The sequence below is a fragment of the Pelobates fuscus genome, chromosome 3, assembly GCF_036172605.1.
Source record: "Pelobates fuscus isolate aPelFus1 chromosome 3, aPelFus1.pri, whole genome shotgun sequence".
NCBI classification, from domain to species: Eukaryota; Metazoa; Chordata; class Amphibia; order Anura; family Pelobatidae; genus Pelobates; species Pelobates fuscus.
This window is the reverse complement of record NC_086319.1, coordinates 88,913,971-88,930,097: the sequence shown is the minus strand read 5'-3', so window position 1 is coordinate 88,930,097 and position 16,127 is coordinate 88,913,971.

Below are 16,127 nucleotides of genomic sequence, written 5' to 3'. Positions count from 1 at the left end.
AATAAATAAATATTGATGAGAGTAGAAATATTTAAGACAGAGAGAAATTAAAAAGAAAAAAGAAAATAACAATTAATTAACAAAAAAAAAAAAAGCAAAGAAATAAAATGAGATGGAAAGAAGAATAATTCTAGGATAAATGAGTGAGAAAATTACATAAGGGAAGAAAATTTAACAAAAATTAAAAAAAAAAAAGACAAAAGAGCATATAAAAAGACAAATAAGATATTCCAAAAAGCTCAAAGTAAAAATAAAGTAGGAAAAAAACGCATATTCAGGCTTATTTTACTATGGCTTTGATTTAATATTTTTGTATAAACTTTTCAAATGATCTCTGGCCATGATTTAAGTCATTTGAAATCAGAAATGATTTCAATCTGTTTGAAAAAAACACTTTTCAAATGATTGAACTACAGTAGTCATCATTTTATAGATAAATCATTTGAAAAGATTTCTAACAGGTTGTGATCATTTAAAAAGCTTATTCAAAAATATTAAATCAAGACCTAAGTTTTCAAACATAAATTCAGAGAAAATAAATTGTGCAATATCAGCATAATTCACTGGCAATGCCACTGAATGCAGATTTGCCTCATTGAATTTCTTTACATAAGCAGCAGAGTATAGGGGCTCTTCTTCCCCTGTGCCAAATTTAGTAAGACCAAGGAAAGGACATTGAGAAGATCTCTGTTATTATATATGGGGTGTCCATTGGCCCTCAAATTAAGAATTAAGATTTAGCTTTTATTTGCTAAACCTCTATTTATGCCAGTTTGAATAAAAGTTGGCAATCTGTTTTGAAAAATGTCTCTCTGTATATGGCATTCACACACATATTGCTTAGAGCTAAATTACCACATTTACTTTGTTGAAATAAGTCATTGAATTCATTCAATGGCCCCTCTCCACAGTAAATGTCCCTCACCCATTAAGTAGGTGAGGGGTTAAATTACAATGCTTGAGTGCACCAGTGATGCCCTCTTATTCCTATCTTCCCCCTGTCTCTTTGGTTTGTGAACAGTTAAACAAGATGAGCTGGGCAGTAGCTCACACAGAACAGATGCAAGGGGGCATCACTAATGCCCTAATACTTCTGTAATTTAACTCTTCACCTACTTAGTGGGTTAGGGATGAGGGGACTATTAGCCAACTCCCTCCTATTTAAAGGGTCACTTAAGATGCCTAAACAACTTTAGCTTGCTGAAAAGTTTTCTGTGTGAAGAGTGTGTTCTCTTTTATTTTCATTTTGCAAAAATATCAGATTTCAATTGAAAGCGACACATTTATAAATTAACCTGGTTACACCCCCTTTGACTTTCAAGCAGACAACAGATGATGTTACTTCCTGGTTTGTTTAGATCAATGGAACTGACCTCAAGAGGCAGCAATTGCCCAGAGCACCTGACTTACAAAGACTTTTAACTGAGCTGTATTGGGAAGTCAGTGATTGGACAGCCACAGAAAGTCTGGGTGGGTTTAGAAGGGGAGAGCTTGCAAAGGCAGCAGACAAAAGAACTGCAGGTTTTGCAAGCTGTTTTAAGATATATCTCCAATTAGAAAATACATAATTAAGTGCATGCAAGTTTTAATTTGGGGTATATCTACTAAACAGTGATTTTTATTTATTTTGTTTTTGGGCAGTCTAGTTCCCCTTTAAAGGAGCACTCCACAGCCCACAAGAAAAAAAATCACTGTTTAGTAGATATACCCACAATAAATACATGCATGGATTTTCAGGCATGTATTCATTGGAAGTATATCTTAAAAGAGCTTGCAAAGGCTGCATATCTTATGAACTGCAGCCTTAGCAAACCCCCCCTCATCCTCCCCCCCCCCCCCCGGAAGAGATCTTCAGTCTCTAAACAGGGAAATAGCCAATCAGAGGCTTCTCCATGAGAAGCCTCTGAATTGGTGCACATGTGCATGCGCGCACAAGGCTCAGGGGAGCTAACGGAAGGAGGCAGCAAACCTCCCTGGCTTTTATGATTGACAGCCAGGGGGGTGTTCCCTAGCAAATTTATATCTCATATAAATCAGCACTTTTATAAACTGGGGTTAAACCAGTCTACTCCTTACCCATAAAGCACTTTAGCAAGCTGAAGTGCTTTTGGGGTGTGGAGTGGTCCTTTAGCTGCCTGTCCTTTAAATCCACTCCACGGCCTAGGGGATAGGGAGATAGGTGCAGGCAGATAATCAATCTTTCTTTCTTTCTGTCTTTCTTTCTCTCTCTCTCTCTCTCTCTCTCTCTCTCTCTCTAAAACTGATAAAAAATCTCTATAAAACTCAGTCTATGTGAACTGTGCAGGTCAGGGAGTTTATGACATAAGCGTTGAAATTACTGTTGTCAAAACGTTCAATTTAGCATTATTTCTAAGTATACTGTTTCTATCACTATAAATGGAAACTGCAAGGCATAACAACAAATATTTACAATATAAACATCTCACTACGATACCTGTTAAGGATAAATGTTGCTGTGAGTTTTGTACAAGCATTGCCCTTTTAAAAAAATGTTTTGCAGAAATAAAACATTTTGTAACTTGTTTTTTTAAGTCAGAGAGGTGAGAACATTTTACTGCTTTATAGATAATTCATATAATACAATAATATGGATCGCTCAGTTGATGTATGAGCGTTTTAGGTGTGTCCATAGCGTGCAGGGCCGGCGCTTCCTATAAGGCGAACTAGGCAGCCGCCTAGGGCGCCATATAGGAGGGGGCACCCTGCGCCCCCATCGCCGGCTCTTTAAATGCCACAGCCGCCTGAGCGCTCTGTAGAGAGCGCTCAGACGGCTGCCGCACTGCCTCACCTCCCCTTCCCTGTAGCGTGGCCGAGCTCCTCTGCGGTCCGCGACCCGGCCGGACTAACAGGAAGTGCACACTCTCAGTGTGCACTTCCTGTCAGTCCGACCGGGTCGTGGACCGGAGAGGAGCTCGGCCACGCTACAGGGGAGGTGAGGAGAAGATTGGAAGGGAGGGGGAGAGTATTACAGGGAGGGAGGGGGGGGAGAGTATTACAGGGAGGGAGGGAGGTGGGAGAATATTACAGGAATGGAGGGAGAGTATTACAGGGAGGGAGGGAGGGAGGGGGAGAATATTAGAAGGAGGGGGGGAGAGTATTACAGGGAGGGAGGGAGGGAGGGGGGAGAATATTACACGGAGGGAGGGAGAGTATTACAGGGAGGGAGGGGGGAGAGTATTACAGGGAGGGAGGGGGGAGAATATTACAGGGAGGGAGGGAGGGAGAGTATTACAGGGAGGGAGGGGGGAAGAATATTACAGGGAGGGAGGGGGAAGAGTATTACATGGAGGGAGGGGGGAAGAATATTACAGGGATGGAGGAAGGGGGGAGAATATTACAGGCAGGGAGGGAGGGGGGAGAATATTACAGGGAGGGAGGGGGAAGAGTATTACAGGGAGGGAGGGGGAAGAGTATTACAGGGAGGGAGGGGAGAAGAAGAGAAGATTACAGGGGGGAGAAGAAGAGATTACAGGGACGGGGGAGAAGAAGAGGAGAACACAGGGAGGGGGGAAGCAGTGGAGAACACAGGGAGAGGGGAATAAGAGGAGAACATGGGGAGAAGAAGAGGAGAACATGGGGGGAGATGAGAACACAGGGAGGGGGGGTTGAGGAGAACGTGGAGAGGGAGAGACCACTAAAAGAGGGAGGGGGTGGTGGAGAGACCACTAGGGGAGGGGGGTGAGGAGAGGCCGCTAAGGGTGGGGGGTTGGGAGGGGGGGGGGCAAATATTTCTTTTGCCTAGGGCGGCAAAAATCCTTGCACCGGCCCTGATAGCGTGATATTCATAAACAACACATTTTGAGTATGGGAGTAATCTATACTGGGTGTCATTAAATCTACATTAAAGAAACATGTTGTTCACACTTTCTTTATTTTGTACAGTTTAATATGAAAATGTTAATAAACTTATGTGTTTTTAGTTTGTGGATTTTTATGTGTTTCTCTTTTTGGCCTTTTTCTTTTTTTTGTACCCTATATAAATAGGAAAACAGAGAACAAAAAGTTCAGTGTCTCTGGGTACACCTGTGCCAACAACCCCGGATAACCCGAGGAAGTAATGCCGAGTGTCTACTCAGAGACTGGTGTACCAATTAGAGACTCCAGATGTCTCAAGAAGGGGCATAACCCCATATATACAAAATCAAACAACAAAAAGGACAGATGTGGTCAGATTCAAGAAATCAAATGAAACTAACCGCATCTCTGGAAATAACTATAGCGGCAGTGTCTAGGATTATAATGCTGGCTGTCGGTAACAGGTGTAGCTGTGAACCGCTAAGGGTGTCACTATAGACCCATGAGCAGAAAAAATGCTACTAAATACCAAAATGAAGTATATACAAAAAGTGACTGCTAAATGCAAAAAATAAATAAAGTATATACAGTGGTACTAGGATTCCACGCCTGTCAATAGAAGGATATGTATAGGTAGGGATATAATGAGCCAAATGGCAACAGCAACTCACCCCTAATTATCAGCTTTAATATAGTGCACTATAAGGAGATGAGAAAAATCCCCAAGTCCCAACCATAAATACCTCCTATAGAGATAGTAGTAGATACAAGGTAAACAGAGGCTCCAAATGAGGCTAGTACAGGGGTGAAGGGAGATTGAGGAGGGTATGCAGTGTTAATAGCAGTCAAATTCGGACTGCTAGTTTTAAATTTAAACAACCTCTCTCCCTGTAAATCCTGTACAAAAAGGATTATAGGTCCCCAAATCACAACCATAAATACCTCTTACAAAAAAATACTAATGATAGGTAACAGGTGTAGCTGTGAACCGCTAAGGGTGTCACTATAGACCCATGAGCAGAAAAAATGCTACTAAATACCAAAATGAAGTATATACAAAAAGTTACTGCTAAATGCAAAAAATAAATAAAGTATATACAGTGGTACTAAGATTCCACGCCTGTCAATAGAAGGATATGTATAGGTAGGGATATAATGAGCCAAATGGCAACAGCAACTCACCCCTAATTATCAGCTTTAATATAGTGCACTATAAGGAGATGAGAAAAATCCCCAAGTCCCAACCATAAATACCTCCTATAGAGATAGTAGTAGATACAGGGTAAACAGAGGCTCCAAATGAGGCTAGTACAGGGGTGAAGGGAGATTGAGGAGGGTATGCAGTGTTAATAGCAGTCAAATTCGGACTGCTAGTTTTAAATTTAAACAACCTCTCTCCCTGTAAATCCTGTACAAAAAGGATTATAGGTCCCCAAATCACAACCATAAATACCTCTTACAAAAAAATACTAATGATAGATACAGAGTAGACAGAGGCTCCAATTGGAGCTAGTACAGAGGTAAAGGGAGATTGAGGACGGTAGACAGTCATAATAACAGTCAAATTCGGACTGCTGGTTTAATTTATAAAGCCTCTCTCCCTGTTAATCTAGCTAGACAGGCATAGAAAAGAAAGAGTAAATCAAATATACATTAAGTGATTAACATGGTGCTAAAACCACCAGTGCCCAGTGCTCATATCCGTGATATGAGGAAAAAACAAATTGCCCAACGTACGTTTCGGTGCTAAAAAGGAGCACCTTCGTCAGGGGCTAACATTAGACTGTTAATGAGTCTCTTTTATATGTGATGTGCCAGGAGGCATGAGTACCTTTGACCAATAGGAGCAGGGGGAGTGTGATATCAGCTGTACTACATTCACTCTAATCTCCAGGGTAACATGAGATGTTATTGGGGGCGGGGCTTGATGCCGGTCACATGGTCCGACGTGTCAGACCCTATCCATCTGAAGTTAGTGGGCGGGTCGTGAGATGAGATGGGCCGGCCAAACCCCCATTTAACCCCATATATTACTGTGACAGCTCTAAAAACTCACAAACCCTGGATGTAAAACACTGCAGAAATGCAGAAAATGAATGTTCCGATATATCCGGACCTGGTACAGTCAATACTGCATCCCTATGGTCCTATGTAAGGTATTCATGACAAAAAATTAATAATAAAGATGAAAAACATGACATAGTAAAAAATAAATAAGTAAAGAAATATATACAAATCTACACTAAACACTACACGCTATATTACAAAATGTACAAGTGTATCAGGCAAAAATGAGCTTAATTAGATATAAATTGCAAATATGTCAGAGATCAATGGGGGTGTGGGGACATAGTATCCAGTCTGTTGCACTCAATCTTCGATGAAGGGTGTGTATGAAAAACCCTCGTTGAGTCCAGATGGTGACAATGTTTTAAGTTTATAAATCCAAAAACTCTCCCTTTGGAGTAGTTTTTTGTCTAAATCTCCCCTTCTTGGACCCAGGGTGACACTTTCAATTCCGCAAAATCTTATCCCCTCAGAAGACCCCCCATGATGGAGTTTCAAATGTTTTGAAACTGGGGTGTCAATTAGTCTTTTTGGGTTAATAGAGGTCACGTGCTCCCTTATCCTCAGTTTAAACATACGGGAAGTTTTTCCCACGTATAATTTGTTGCATGAGCATGAGAGTAGGTATACAAGACCTTTAGATTGGCAATTGAAAAAGTGGCGAACTTTAAATTCTTGTGTCCCTAGGGAGTCTGGAAAGGTTTTCGAAGGACGGCGTATGAATTTGCACGCCTTACACTTTCCACATTGATATGTGCCTAGGACTGGAGACTTTAACCAAGAAATTTTCTGGGTGTTCGATTTCAGGTGACTTGGGACTAGGATGTCCCTAATGTTTCGTCCTCTGCGTGCTGTTACAGACGCCTTAGTTGTGATCACCTTCTGTAGGTGTGGGTCTTGGTGCAATAGGGGCCAGTATCTATCCAGGATACTCATAATTTGATGCCAGCCTGCATCATAATTCCCTATGCATCTTATGGTTTCTTGATTAGACTGGACGTTTTTATCAGTTAGGAGGTCTTTACGGTCTACCAACAGTGCACGTTTATATGCGGATTTAAGGCATCTGTTTGGGTATCCTTTTTGTTTAAATTGAAGCTGTAAGGTTTTTGCCTTCAATTTAAAATCTTCTATAGTGGTGCAGTTGCGTCTTAAACGCAAATACTGCCCTATTGGGATACCTTTTTTAAGGGAGGGTGGATGGTGACTTGTCCACTCCAATAAGCTGTTGGTTGACGTGGGTTTCCGGAAGAGGGTAGATGTGAGTACCCCCTTGTCTGACAGACAGATAGTTAAATCAAGAAAATTGATTTGGTTACCACCTAACTCACTTGTCAGTCTCAGATTGATGGAGTTAGAGTTCAGAATGTTTACAAATTCTAGAAAGAGGTCAGGGGTGTCTGTCCATATGATCAACACATCGTCGATGTAGCGTTTCCATATTTTTATACACTTAGTGTATTTTGTCATGTGTTCATTAAATACCATTGTACTCTCCCACCACCCCAGGTGGAGGTTAGCATATGAGGGGGCACAAGCCGTCCCCATAGCAGTGCCTCTCACCTGGTGGTAGTGTTTACCCTGGAAGATAAAATAGTTATGTGTCAGAATGAAGGACATCAAGTCTTGGACCAGTTCATTATGTCTAAGTGAGACAGGAGGTTTGCTATCAAGTATTGCTCTAAGATGTCTTAGACCCACCTCGTGTGGTATTGAGCTGTAAAGGCTCTCCACGTCGAGACTACACAAAATAGCGTGGCCATTGATCTTAATTCCTTCGATGGTATTTAAAGTATGCTTGGTGTCCCTTAGATGTGAGGGGAGTTCAAACACTACTTTTCTTAATATCTGATCCACATATAAACTTATATTCTGGGTCAGATTACCTCTGCCAGAGACAATGGGTCGTCCCTTTAATGTTGGTTGTTGCTTATGTACCTTCGGGAGTGCGTAAAAAGTGGCAGTAACCGGCCTTTTAACAAACATAAAGTTGTATTCGTCCTTAGATATGAGTGATAGTGACAGTGCCGAATCCAAGATTGTTTTTAATTCGGTTAGATACTTCTGTGTAGGGTCACATGTCAATACCTCATATGTCTCGCTGTCATCGATTAATCTATATACCATGGATATGTAATCAGATTTATTTAGGATGACAGTGTTGCCTCCCTTATCGGAAGGTTTAAAGATCACCTCATCCATTTCCCTTAGTTTACCCAATGCGATGTTTTCTTGTGGGGAAATATTGCTATTAGGTTGACTAGGGAGTTCTTTCGGATTGATCTTATCGATTTCTTTGCATGTTAACTCCACGAATAAGTCTATATATTTAAAATCAGCCATATGTGGAGTGAACCAGCTCTTCTTTTTCAGATGTGTGAAAGGGGGTTGTTTTTGTATAGACTCATCATTGCATACAAGGAGATCCACTAGAGTATCCAGTGCATCTATATCAGAAACTTGTAGCCCTAAGTCTTTTGCCCTTTTTTCATCTTTAATGCGGTGGATTTTGTGAAGGGCCAGTTTCCTTGCAAAGAGGTGTATGTCCTTTGTCCAGTTGAACTTATCAAAGTTAGACACTGGAACAAAGGACATACCCCGCCTCAAGATTTGTATTTCATTTTTGGTGGGAGTGTAAGAGGATAAGTTGATTATTTGGTTATCTGGGGTTTGTGTTAATACCTTCTCCTTCTGAACTGTTGAGGGGGTCTGCCTCTGTTCCTTGTCCGAGGGGCTAGGCTTTCCTCCATACTGGGTTGCCCTAAAAAAGAGACCCCACCTTTTTTCAATATACTTCTGGTATTACGTTCAACCGGAACCGACATTCCCCCTTTAGAGGAATTTTCAGAGTCTGAACCACTCGTCTCATACTCTGATGTTGAAATTGGTTCAGAGAAACTCCTCCTAAAATTTCTGCTTCTCTTGTATACATTCCCACTCTTGAAATCATTATTATCCCTAATGAACTTGGAATGCTTACGAATTTTTATGTTCTGTTGGAATTTATCCAAGTTATTCTTGAGTTTTGTTTCTAAAGATTCAAAATTAGGTTCATCTTTAAAAGCTGCAATCCTGTCAATCTGTTCATCCACCTCTTTATTAACTCTTTCTAATCTTTTTGTCTCGAATTTGCAGAGTATCTCCATAAATCTTTTGGAGCATATACCTGCGGCTTCCTCCCACTCTTTAGTAAATTCCTCCTCCTCTATGTGTGATGCTGGTATGTTTTGTACCCTTAGGCCCCTTGGAATGAGGTCTTTCTTTAAATAGTTGTCAAGTGACGCGATTTCCCATCCTGTTTTGATTTGTTGTTGGAAGAGATTAGTCAAACGGTTAAAGGATGAGATAATGTTGTCATTTACTGAGAGGTTAGTTAGGTCCTGTTCAGAAAAAACCTGATCTGTGTCCCTGCACCAAACGTCTCTCTTAGATTTATCAAATAAAAAGCTAGCCATGATACACAAGATTGGTACTTGGTATTAAAACCCAATTGTAAACAGGAAAACAGAGAACAAAAAGTTCAGTGTCTCTGGGTGTACACCTGTGCCAACAACCCCGGATAACCCGAGGAAGTAATGCCGAGTGTCTACTCAGAGACTGGTGTACCAATTAGAGACTCCAGATGTCTCAAGAAGGGGCATAACCCCATATATACAAAATCAAACAACAAAAAGGACAGATGTGGTCAGATTCAAGAAATCAAATGAAACTAACCGCATCTCTGGAAATAACTATAGCGGCAGTGTCTAGGATTATAATGCTGGCTGTCGGTAACAGGTGTAGCTGTGAACCGCTAAGGGTGTCACTATAGACCCATGAGCAGAAAAAATGCTACTAAATACCAAAATGAAGTATATACAAAAAGTGACTGCTAAATGCAAAAAATAAATAAAGTATATACAGTGGTACTAGGATTCCACGCCTGTCAATAGAAGGATATGTATAGGTAGGGATATAATGAGCCAAATGGCAACAGCAACTCACCCCTAATTATCAGCTTTAATATAGTGCACTATAAGGAGATGAGAAAAATCCCCAAGTCCCAACCATAAATACCTCCTATAGAGATAGTAGTAGATACAAGGTAAACAGAGGCTCCAAATGAGGCTAGTACAGGGGTGAAGGGAGATTGAGGAGGGTATGCAGTGTTAATAGCAGTCAAATTCGGACTGCTAGTTTTAAATTTAAACAACCTCTCTCCCTGTAAATCCTGTACAAAAAGGATTATAGGTCCCCAAATCACAACCATAAATACCTCTTACAAAAAAATACTAATGATAGGTAACAGGTGTAGCTGTGAACCGCTAAGGGTGTCACTATAGACCCATGAGCAGAAAAAATGCTACTAAATACCAAAATGAAGTATATACAAAAAGTTACTGCTAAATGCAAAAAATAAATAAAGTATATACAGTGGTACTAAGATTCCACGCCTGTCAATAGAAGGATATGTATAGGTAGGGATATAATGAGCCAAATGGCAACAGCAACTCACCCCTAATTATCAGCTTTAATATAGTGCCCTATAAGGAGATGAGAAAAATCCCCAAGTCCCAACCATAAATACCTCCTATAGAGATAGTAGTAGATACAGGGTAAACAGAGGCTCCAAATGAGGCTAGTACAGGGGTGAAGGGAGATTGAGGAGGGTATGCAGTGTTAATAGCAGTCATAAATAATAAAGTATATTTTAAAATAAAAAAAATAAACTTAAGTCAAAAAAGGGGAATGGATTTTTAAGTGAAATTAGGCCCCAAGGTAATAAACATGGGGTATTACATATAATTGTAAAGAGAAATTTTGCTGTCCGGGTAAAACTAGTATGTTGCTATCATGAAACATACGGTTTTGTATTCATTCAGGGTTATTCGCTATAGATTAAATGGCATACGGGGCCAACAGGACTGTAGAATCCAGATATCGTTCATGCTATTCAACAACAGCGTCAACAAGAGTGGGGCTGAATTTAATACAGTTTCAGCAAAATCTAACCTATTTTAATCCAGCACCGATTTTTTTAAACCAATTTTAATCCAGACACTGAATGCATCCAGGCAAATGCTACAGATTATCTCAAGTGAACTGATTTCTGACTGTATTTGACTTTAGTAAATATGAGAATTGAACTGCAGTCAGAATTCAGTAATTTTCACCTGATTTTGTCCATTTGGACAAAATCCAGTCTTTACTGAATAACCCTGACTGTAATTGTATATGTCAATAAATGATATATATCAATGTAAATTGTATGGATTTCTTCCCAGAATAGTATAAAATGGGGTTTAAAGTTGTGTAATTTTGAGCAACTAATTGTGTTATGAAATTAGTAGGAATTGTTTCCACATTTAGAAAAAGATCATAACACATCCAACACTTTTTCTTCTTCAACAAAAGTCTGATAGACATTTAACCTCACTACTAATATGACTTTGCACATTCTTTTTTTTATTTCTGTTTATTTTTCACATTTTATCTTTTTGTGTTCCATTTCATGTATCAAATCAATTAAAACTCTTATATACGTAGAGTAGAAATACATAGAAATACACCTGTATACATACAAATACAAATTCTATACAAAAAACATATCAATTTATACAACAAAGATACATCCATCCCGAGGGAGAATTAATTACTTCCTCTTATTGGTCTATAGCTCATCTACCCTCTCTATATTTTCTATATGCACCCAACCTATGATTTACTCTTTTCTTCCCTTGAGCCGCATTCATACCCCTGAGCCAATTAACATTTTTATGCTAAAATATGTTATTTAATATATCAGATTTATTTTCTGCATTTCGCTACACTCCTGTTCTTATGATAGCCTCCGTGTCTTTTATTATACCTCTTGGAGTCTTTCTATGCTTTTTACCCAATTATTGGCTTTTGTAAACCCATATGAATTGTTTTTAGTAATTCCCAATTACATTTTACATTGATATATTGTTTGATTTTTGATTTTATTCCACTTCCAATTTCTCGTCTGAACTACCTTTGTGGCCATCAAAATATGTATTATCAAAAAAGAGAGGAATCTGTCCTATAAGGTATAGATCGCAACGTATGCAGTAGGTGGAGAACAGTTAAAATACCCTTTAATAAGATGGGGTAAACATAATAAAGACCAATTAACGAAAAAGGAAAAGAGAAGAGTGTTTAAGACACACACGAAAAGGAAAAAATAGTGTGTCAAGTAAAAGCTAAATAATAAATGTAGGTACTACTAATGCCCTAGTGCCGTGAGGCTGGAATAGTACTGCTACTGCAGCAATCAGTCTATATGCTGGTAATAGGCACCACAAAGGTAACTATTAGTCAGTATAGTGGGATATGATAGTGGCCCAACAATAGATGTGGCAAGTAACAGTAAGGGGTACAAGATATCTCGTGGTAGCAATAGTAGTATTAGTATGGTTATTTAGACAGAACAGTACCGATATCCTACAGTAACTCAGTATCTCCAAAAAGAGGTCTCTATTGGAGAATAGGAAGGTCATATATTAGCATAGAGAATGCCACAGACCAGTCTCTAACTCAACATACTGGCCAATTAAATAAATCGTTTCCTAGGATGTATGATCCTAATGGGCAGTGTGAGCGAAAAAAGAGTTACCGGGTATCGGTTTCGGAGAGGGAGCGAGCTGTATACCGACTAGAGGAATGTCAGATCACAGTGTGTCTCCCTCAGGGTGCAAACATACATACCCATATAAATTAAGGTCGATATAGATTAAAGTCGTGGTTGTTACCTATGGTTGCCGGTGTCGGGCAATCCGTACTGGTAATTAAGTTTTAGTGTCAAAAAATGTCCTGTTTACTCGACTACCTTGTTGTTACCTAAGGTTGCCGGTGTCGGGCAGACCGTGATGGTAACACGGTTATTATATCGAAAAGAAGACTTCCTTACTCGACTACCTTACTATTGTTGCCTATGATTGCCAGTGTTGGGCAGTCCGTAGTGGTAGCTAAGTAATTAACAAAAGATACCAAGGCATCCCCTATTCAATGTATATGTATCTGTAGGATAAGCAGAAAGTGATTATACATGGAGGGTGGAATGGTGCCTTCGTGGGCACCAGGTATAGTAAAGCAGTAGGAGAGAAGGAAGAGAAAAGGGTATGTAATAAATGTTTGCCCTAATGTTTCCTTTACAAAAAAAGAGGTAAATAGTACCCTGGTGGATACTTAAGGTTCCTGTTCACCCGGAGCCCAATTAGCATCCCGTATATGTAAAGTAATAAGCCGGGTTGCTTAGACAATAATGGTAGTATAGCCGGAGTTCAAGGTTCTGGTCAACCGAGAGATTTCGTAAAGTAATGTCCGAGGAATCAAGGTAACCTTTAGGTGGACGGGTAAGTATCAGACCCGAAACCAATGGTGGGTGCCACACTTCAGCCCGACGCGCGTTTCGCCTGTGTTAGGAGGCTCCTACTGCTTTACTATACCTGGTGCCCACGAAGGCACCATTCCACCCTCCATGTATAATCACTTTCTGCTTATCGTACAGATACATATACATTAATTAGGGGATGCCTTGGTATCTTTTGTTAATTACTTAGCTACCACTACGGACTGCCCAACACTGGCAATCATAGGCAACAATAGTAAGGTAGTCGAGTAAGGAAGTCTTCTTTTCGATATAATAACCGTGTTACCATCACGGTCTGCCCGACACCGGCAACCTTAGGTAACAACAAGGTAGTCGAGTAAACAGGACATTTTTTGACACTAAAACTTAATTACCAGTACGGATTGCCCGACACCGGCAACCATAGGTAACAACCACGACTTTAATCTATATCGACCTTAATTTATATGGGTATGTACGTTTGCACCCTGAGGGAGACACACTGTGATCTGACATTCCTCTAGTCGGTATACAGCTCGCTCCCTCTCCGAAACCGATACCCGGTAACTCTTTTTTCGCTCACACTGCCCATTAGGATCATACATCCTAGGAAACGATTTATTTAATTGGCCAGTATGTTGAGTTAGAGACTGGTCTGTGGCATTCTCTATGCTAATATATGACCTTCCTATTCTCCAATAGAGACCTCTTTTTGGAGATACTGAGTTACTGTAGGATATCGGTACTGTTCTGTCTAAATAACCATACTAATACTACTATTGCTACCACGAGATATCTTGTACCCCTTACTGTTACTTGCCACATCTATTGTTGGGCCACTATCATATCCCACTATACTGACTAATAGTTACCTTTGTGGTACCTATTACCAGCATATAGACTGATTGCGGCAGTAGCAGTACTATTCCAGCCTCACGGCACTAGGGCATTAGTAGTACCTACATTTATTATTTAGCTTTTACTTGACACACTATTTTTTCCTTTTCGTGTGTGTCTTAAACACTCTTCTCTTTTCCTTTTTCGTTAAATTGTCTTTATTATGTTTACCCCATCTTATTAAAGGGTATTTTAACTGTTCTCCACCTACTGCATACGTTGCGATCTATACCTTATAGGACAGATTCCTCTCTTTTTTGTTTAAATTTACTATTAGGGTTACCCCCTGCTCTGTCCTTGTCATTGATTGGCCACCTCTATTTCTCTTCATGTACCACTTATTTACTAATTTATAGAAAATCTCAACAATATTTAAGCAGTGTACTGTTTTGTTGACATTTACTATAGCCGATAACCAATCTTCGTTAGTGATTTCTATATTAAGATCTTTTTCCCAGCTAATTTTCTTTTGTATCTCTTTTACAAGTTAAAAACATCTAGATATATGACCTTTCTGCTTATAATTGATGATGATATTTCTTAGACTATTATTACACTCTTCAAGATTAAATTTCAAATATGTCCCCAGAAAATACTTAATTCTCAGAAATGTGAAGATCTCTTTACTTTGAACTCCGAACTGTACTTGTATCTGGTTGAAAGGCTTAATTTCCTTTTTTATTATACATTCATTAATAGTCTTTATTTCAGCCAGCAACCAATTACTAATATTTACGTCTTCAATATTTCCAGAAATCTCCTCCATTGACAAGAAATGAAACAATCTATTTTCTATCTTATAATCTTTTTTAAATCTATACCAGACTTTCAGGATATTCCCCATAACCAATTACTTTTCTAAGGCCTATATAAGATTTAAAAACATTTTTTTTTACTGTCCAAAAAATTGTTAACACACTTTCTATTCCCATCAGTTCTGACTCTATTTGGTACCAGGCTTCTTCTTTTTGATCCCTACTTTGAGTGATAATGGCGTGTGCCAACATGCAAGCATTATGATATTCTATTATATTCGGAGCTGCTAATCCCCCATCTTTTTTTTTTCTTTCCGATAATGTATTTAAATTTATTCTGGGTTTCTTCCCTTTCCAAATTAATTTAGAAAAAGCTGACTGTATAATTTTCAACCAGGGTAAGGGAACTTGTACCGATAACATTCTAAAAATGTAATTCCACTTGGCAGAATATATGATCGTATCGTATTTATTTGTCCCATTCAGGAAATCTCCTTACCCACCCATTCTTTTAAGATTTTATTCGTATATTTTATAAGCGGAAGAAAATTTGCTTCTATTATTTAATTTAGTTTTTTTTTGAAATTTTAATACCCAAAAATGTAATATTCTCCTTTGCCCAAGTAAAATTAAATGTTGTTCTAATAAACTTCCTGTCCTTGGTATCCATCTTTCTTGTCATTATAATGGTCTTATTTATATTTAATTTATAATTTGAATATTCACTTTAATGTCCTATTACCTTGATCAATTCCGGCAGAGATTTCCTTGGGTTTTGCAAGGTAACCAAGACATCGTCCGCATATAGATTAATTTTATGTTCTGTTTTTTCATCCTAAATCCTACAATCTCTTTATTGCTCCTTATATCTGCAGCTAGGGGTTCTATTGTTAGAACATATAATAAGGGTAACAGGGGGCAGCCCTGTCTAGTGCCATTTGCTATAGTGAACCAATCTGCATCAAAATTGGGACAATATTCACTTGGAGCATCTCCCTAGGGAAAATACAATTGACAATAATCTCATTAAATATCCTTACAATGCGTTCTGCTAGCATATCCCTAAATATCTTATAAAATGTATTTGTGTACCCATCTGGCCCTGGAGCTTTATTAATCTTCAGCTTATTTATTGCTGCTTTTATATCCTCCTGAGTAATAGGTTTATTTATGGCCTTAAGTTGTTCTCTAGATACTTTTGGCATTTTGGCATTGATTCTCCTCAATCAATAATTCATTTA